Consider the following 7556-nt stretch of genomic DNA (forward strand, 5'->3'; position numbering starts at 1 on the left):
TCGGTAAGGTTAGTTGTTGTTTTAAAAATAATATATATATATATATTTTTGGGATGCCTACATCTCCAGGCTAACTGATACTCAGAAACTGGTAATCATACAAATATTAGGAGCTTTATAAATAAATGGTAGGGGTGCAGTCATTAACTGAAATGCTGTTCCTCATTAGAATCAACACATTGTTTATACACAGCCAAATTACTGACTCACAAGTAATTATGCTGAGCAAGAAGCCACAGAAATGATATGGAAACTATAAGATTTCACTTTAACAAAATCTTAGAAAATATATCTGAAGTAACAAAGATGAGAGATTGACTCAGTATGGTGAGAAGGAAATGACTGGGAGGCAATAAGCAGAGAAATAGGGGGAAGCTTTTAAGTGTAAGTCGTCATTATCTTGACTGTTATTTTGGATGCACAGGTGGGCACATGTGAAATTACATTTATTTTTCCTTTGGAGACATGGTCTTGTTTTGTCATCCAGGCTGGAGCTCAGTGGTGAGATCATAGTTCTCTGCAACCTCAGAACCTGGGTCTCCAGCAATCCTCCCCTGTCTGCCCTACGTAGCTGGGACTACGGGCATGCACCACCATGCTCGGCTTCAGTGCTTATTAAAATTTTATTTTATAGCAATAATGCCTCAATAAGCATTTGGCAAATGAGTGGGTAATTTGTTCAATAAAGATTTATAGAAAGACACTCACATGAGAAATGTATGACACTTGAGGAAATAAAACTGTAGAAAATGTGCTTTTCTTAACATTTGATAGGCAATTACAACAGTGCATACACATCACACCATGTTCTCATTACAGAGAAAAGGTTCTGCAAACTTCACCAGGTGCGACACCCTGAAGTCGGATCCAGTGGTAAGAAGCACAGGCCCAGATACCCAGGCTCACTCTGACCAAATGTGAGCTCTGGGGACATGGTAGAAACCATCTGTGATTTTGCTGGTAATTTTTCATCTGTAACATGGAAATAAAATCGATACAACATACCATGTTTTCTCTGCATATGTAAAAATAAAAGATGATTGGTGCTAACTTTAAATACATGCAGTTTATGTACATCTATTGTACCTCAATACAACACGTTTTTAAAAAGGAATTACAAAATTATAACTTTTATTACATTTTAAGGTTTTATTACAGAAAAAACTGACAATAAGAAACAACAATTTCCAAAATGTTATCAATATCACAAATCTCCCCCAGGACATTTTCACATGCTCTGAGCCCCACTCTCTCCAAAGACCTCTCACCCCAGAGCTTGCTATATAGTAGGAGACATGCAAATAGAGCCCTCCCTCTGCTTATGAAAACCAGCCCAGCCTTGACCCTGCAGCTCTGGGAGAGGAGACCCAGACCTGGCATTTTCAGGTGTTTTCATTTGGTGATCAGGACTGAACACACAGGACTCACCATGGAGCCATGGCTGAGCTGGGTTTTTCTTGTTGCTATTTTAAAAGGTAATACATAGAGAAATAGAAAAAGTTGAGTGTGAGTGAATCAGAGTGAGATAAACTGGATATGTGTGGCAGTTTCTGACCAGGGTTTCTTTTTGTTTGCAGGTGTCCAGTGTGAGGTGCAGCTGGTGGAGTCTGGGGGAGGCTTGGTCCCTGAGACTCTCCTGTGCAGCCTCTGGATTCACCTTCAGTGACTACTGGATGTACTGGTTCCGCCAGGCTCCAGGGAAGGGGCTGGAGTGGGTCTCAAGTGTTAGTGGTAGCAGTAGTAACACATACTACTCAGACTCTGTCAAGGGCCGATTCACCATCTCCAGAGACAATGCCAAGAACATGCTGTATCTGCAAATGAACAGCCTGAGAGCCGAGGACACGGCCATCTATTACTGTGCCAGAGACACAGTGAGGGGAAGTCAGTGTGAGCCCAGACACAAACCTCCCTGCAGAAACGCTCAGGGAAAATCAGCTGCAGGGGGCACTCAGGACGCACTGATCAGAGTCAATCCCAGAGGCAAGTGCAGATGGAGGCTGATTTCCTGTCAGGATGTGGGACTTCATCTTCTCACAGTTTCTCTAGTTAACCTCTCTAAGCTTATAATGCTGTGCTTACTAATGTCATCTCTACTTGTTTTTAAAAAGATCTTTTTAATATGAGGACCTATTCTCGCATGCAAGAAATGCAGATTGATGCTTACAGAGATGAAAAATGCTCAACCATGGTCATCAAGGATCAGACTCCTGAGGAAACTCAGCAGTGCCTGGTGAGTCTTTTCCAATCAGACCCAGACAGAAACCTCAAGGAGATCCCTTGACTAGAAGTCTATGAATTTTTATCACAGTCAAGAGAGAGGCTGGGCCAGGGATAGTGTCATGTAGAACCTCACAGGTTTCACGTCTGACCCTTCTCCTGACACTAAAGCCAATCAGTATCAGCACTGACCTGGTGCTCCTTTTGCTCCCAATCCATGTTCTTTCTTTGGAGTGTCTGTTCTCCCTTTTTTATTTGCTTTTCCTGCTTCCTGAAAAAGAAACAGAATGGTCTCCACGGTCTACATTCCAGGGCTCAAGGCATTTTCTTGGAGCTCAGGTGGGGCTCAGCCTGTGGCTCCTGCAGCCACGTGGGAGAGGCTGATGGTACTGCCTTCTCTCTCCATTTTCTCAGGACCCTCTACTGTATTGTGTGTAGACTCATCTGGGAATGCAACTGGCTGTTAATAATGAAGGGGATAAAGTTATTTGGTCAAAATGAGATGTGGAATTAACCCTGTTCCGTGCACACTGTCAGAGTCATCTGCTTCAGAAGTAGTGGTAGAAAGAGCTGGTGAAATTCACTAGAATGAAGATGGAGCCACTTGTGTTAAAACCCTAATGAATGAAGCTGGGGAAGGCCATGAAGGAGGGTTCTAGCGCACATATCCCTGATAACAAGAACTATCAAAAAGAGACTCTGCAGAACCGTAACCTTGCACAAAGGCCACCACAACATTAAAAGAATTACTTCTCCCAGTGTATCTGCCCAGCAACTGCCTGTTCAACTTTACACCGATATCCCAGCCCAGGAAAATTATCTTTAACATCTGATGTAACCCTCCTCATTTTTCCTTTATTCTTTATCTTCCTACACCAACCTGAATGCACCCATACACATTTCAATTGCAGTGCACATCCTACAATAAATATTATTATATTTTAGAGTCTCTTTCTGTCTGTTTTTCAGGGTTGACAGGCTACAGAAGGACATGACACTTTTCTGTGAGATATAGAGGATGACCATTTTGGGAGATGTCTGGGAATATAAAATGTCCGTAAGATCATCCATCAATAAGTGCAGGCTGGAAGTCCCAGAGAGAGGCTAAGCTGCTGAATCACCAAGGAATTTCATTTTCTCCAGTTCTGCTCTGAGGGAATCAGGCCCACCCGTTTTACTTGTCTTAAGAAAATTCACAGTGTTGGAGTGAATAAATACAAAGTCTACCCTAACCAAGTGTACCATAGAACTTACCATTACCCAGAGGGAAGAATCTTTAACATGAGATCTATGTTCTTAAATTTTTTAAGTGAAAAACTGATCACTATCCAATCAGGCAAATATGATTTTGCTAATGAGTTACAGATGTTGCATGTATATTTTGGATATCAACCTTTTTCAGATGCATGACTTACAATTGTATTTTCCCATTCCGTAGGTTGGAATTTTTTGGATGCTTTGCAGAATCTTTTTCTTTTGATGTAGTTCCACTTGTTTAATTCTGCTTTTGTTTTATGTGTCTTTAATGTGAAATATAGGAAATCATTGTTAATATTTTCTGGGTGGGGGAAGTTTTACAATTGCAGACCATATGTTTAAATATTTAGCCCTTCAGAGTGATTTTTGTGTATATTCTAATCTAAAATTCTTAATTCTTTGCATATGTAGATCCAGCTTTCCTAACACACTCTTAGGGAGAGACTTGGTTTATCCATTGTATATTGTCGGTTCTCATGCTGAAAATCAGTTTGCCATTGATATATCAGTTTATTTCTGAGCTCTTTCTACATATTTATGCCAATGCCATCCTATTTTTATTATTCTATTTTTGTTATTGCTTTTGAAATCTGGAAGTAAAGTGTCACCAAGTTTATTTTTTGCCTTTTTACAGATACTATTGCAAAATATTTTAACCTTTTACTCTTCCATATGATAAAAATATGGCTTTAAATATGAATAATTTTATTATGTACAGGTTATATTCTTGTATCTCTACTTTTTAGAGGCTTTATCATGAAATCTTGAATTTTTATATGTTATTTTCTGTGGTGAGAAGTTGATTCTTTTCCTTTATTCTCTTAACGCATCAAATTTATTGATTTGAAGATGTTGAATCATCAGTGCATCTCAAGAATAACTTTGAGCTTGTCATGGTGCAGAATCCTTTTAAAGTCTAATAGAACTTAGTTGACTATGATTTGGGAGTAGTTTATTTATATATACTGAGAGCATTTGTCAGAAGTTTGATTTTCTTCTTTTGCCTTTGTCTATTACTGATAATACACTGATTAGAGACTCTTAGAAAGAGTTTAGAAGGTGGGCACCTCACAAATTTTTTAAAAAGTTGGAGAATCATTGGCATTACTTTTTTAAGTGCTGAGAGTCATTTTTTATCTAACATATACCCCATCATGAAGAACATTTATAGTGTGCTTGCGAAGCATGCATGTTACACTGCTGTTGGTTGGAATGTTCTGTAGATGTCTATTAGGTCAGTTTGTTCAACAGTGCTTGAGTCCACGGGCTTCCTAAGAATGTTTCTGTGGATGTTCTATACATTATTGAGGGTGAGGTGTTGAAGTCTCCTCAGTTTTTTATTGTTTTCTATTTCTCCTCTTATATGTCTTAATGTTTCATAAATGTAGTTATATTTCTATTGTTTCAAATATGTGAAAGAGAAATAAAATAATAATTGCTAATCATTTTAATGAGAAAATCACCTAACAGGAAATAATATATTCCAAATGCTGCCATCAACAGTAAACTCCCCCAGGAGTCTCACATCGGCCCTGGGCTCTGCTCTCTCCTCAGGCGTCCCACCTGAGCATTTGCTACAGAGGAGGGGAGGTGAAAATAGGGCCCTCCCTCTCCTGATGACAACCAGTAAAGCCCTGACCCTGCAGCTCTGGGAGAAGAGCCCCAGTCCAGCATTACCTGGAGATTCGATTTGATGATCAGCTCTGAACACACGTGGCTCACCATAGAGTTAGGGCTGAGCTGGGTTTTCTTGTTACTATTTTAAAAGGCAAAAAAATGGAGAACTAGCAATATTGAGTGTGAGTGGATGTGAGTGAAAAAACAGTGATTATATGTGGCAGTTTCTGACCAAAATGTCCCTAGTTTGTAGGTGTCTAGTGTGAGGTGCAGGTGATGGAGTCTGGGGGAGAGGCAAGAGGAGAAAAGTGCGCAGGAGGCCGGGTGAGACTGTAGACACTGTCAGCCCACTACGCCAATCTCACAACCAGTGCTGGAGAAGGGTGGGATTCTGATGGAGCTTCCTAACAACTGTGTGGTCCAAGCTAATTCCATCAAGGCCATTGGTTCCTCCTGGAGCATAGTTTCCCATCAGGAATCCCCCATGTGCCCAGCAACAGCCACACCTTCGCATCTTCACTGTGCACAGTCATTGTTTGGGAGGAGCTCCAGGATGTGTCTCTTTGTCAAAAACTGGGTGATAGATGTCAGAGAGCTGTGCTGGGTTCCTGGTCCAGGTGCTCCCTGATGTTGGAGGTATAGGAGGTGTGTTATCAGGATGGAAATACCGTTTATGGATATGTACATAAGAAAACATGATTTTCCTTGGTTCTCTTAGATGACATAAAGAAGCAAGAGTGCAGCCTGCAAACAATTGTAATTTCCTACTTTACACCAAGTTCATAATTTCTTGTAAACTTTGGTTTCTCTCCAAGTACAGAGATATTGATTAGAGTGAGTTTGCTTCTTTCCACACACTCACCTTCACCTCCCCCAGATAAAGAACAACCTGTCCTCACTCTGAGTCTGAGGGAGGAGCTGTTCCTGTACAACTAAGGGCCTGCAGAGACCCCCATGTGCAGCTGTGCAGTCAGATGTTTCCTCATGTAGGGAGACCTCCACTGCCTGTGATTGCTGCTCAGGTCTAATTGTGGATTCGGGATTACGACACACTTTAGGCTATCACAGGTCAATCTGATTCTGAAAAATCGCCATTATCATAGATTGAGCTAACAACCCAATGCCCATTCTTCTGTCAGCACTTTGTCTTTCTTATTTGGTTGAAAGTTTGAAGAAAAAATGTGACCATATACTTGCCTAATTCTAACTTCAGAATCTGCTATTTGCACTTGGGGACCCACAAATTGCAAAACAGGGAGCTCCTCCTCCTCATCCACACAGGGAGTTCTTCATTTTCATCAAAAGGTGCTTATTTGTGAATTTCGGCATGTTGTTCAGAACCTGTGCATGCCGACAACTATGATTCCCGGTGCACTCGTGGCCTGGTGAAGCCCTCACAGACCCTCTCCCTCACCTGTGCCATGTCTGCATTCTCCATCACAACCAGTGCTTCCTGCTGTAGCTGCATCATCAGCCCCCCAGGGAAGGGACTGGAGTGAATCAGGTGCACAGGTCATGAGGGAGTGCACAATCCAACCCACTCCTCAAGAGTCCAGTCACCATCTCCAGATCCACATCCAAAAAACAGTTTTTCCTACAGCTGAGCTCCCTGAGCAACGTGTACACAACCATGGATTTTTACACAAAAGACACAGCGAGGGGACGTCATTGTGAGCCCAGACAAACCTCCCTGCAGGGAACCTCGGGAACAGCAGGAGACGCTCAGGACACCAGGGGGCGCTCAGGACACACATCAAGGCAGATGCAACCCGGGGAGAAGGTGCAGGAGATGGGGTTTGGCATCACCATCATATTTCACCACTGGACACCCTCCACTATGTTTGTTCTCATGTAGTGATTCTTTGTATTATTAGAAAATGGCATTTATAGAAATATATAACCATATGTAGGTGCATCGAGTCGTCCTCTCCATGTAATGTGGACCTTATCCATTAAGACTCTGAGTCCCTGTATTTATTTGAGCTCCTCATAAATTATGGTCAATTATGTAGGATCTCTTTTACTTCTTTCTCCCTTTTTCCCTCCTTCTCTCTCACTCACAAACTCTCTCTCTGTCTCTCTCTCTGTCTCTCTCTCTCTCACACACACACACACACAATTCTGTAACTTCAACTACCTGATGTATTGAAGACAATTGATTAAACTTCAGCTTTTTCAGTTTAGCTGCTGTTCATATTGCTGTAAGAATAAGAACGTTGTGTTTCTCAGCTATGTACTTCTCTAAGATGAGTAGCAGCTTTTAAAACAATACCCAGATACTGAAAGCAATCCAAATATCAATCAGAAGCTGAATCAGTAAACAAATTGTGGTAAATTCATTCACTGGAAAACACCCACTGTTACAATCAGGTACTGCTGGATACGCTCAACAGCAAGGGTAAATTCACAAGTACATATAATGAGTAAAATAAGACAAACAAATATAAGTCCATACGTACTAT

At 41.2% G+C, this 7556-nt stretch overlaps 1 pseudogene across 1 annotated transcript; it reads left to right on the top strand.

Moving 5' to 3' along the window:
* Nucleotides 1-1429: 1429 nt before the first annotated feature.
* On the top strand, nt 1430-6593 carry LOC105537354 (annotated as a pseudogene). Its single transcript, XR_001005701.1, has 3 exons — nt 1430-1475; nt 1578-1983; nt 6433-6593. The product of XR_001005701.1 is annotated as an Ig heavy chain V-III region VH26-like (transcript).
* The last annotated feature ends 963 nt before the right edge of the window (nt 6594-7556 follow it).

Source organism: Mandrillus leucophaeus, unplaced genomic scaffold (genome assembly GCF_000951045.1).
Source record: "Mandrillus leucophaeus isolate KB7577 unplaced genomic scaffold, Mleu.le_1.0 Scaffold1022, whole genome shotgun sequence".
In the NCBI taxonomy this organism is placed as follows: Eukaryota; Metazoa; Chordata; class Mammalia; order Primates; family Cercopithecidae; genus Mandrillus; species Mandrillus leucophaeus.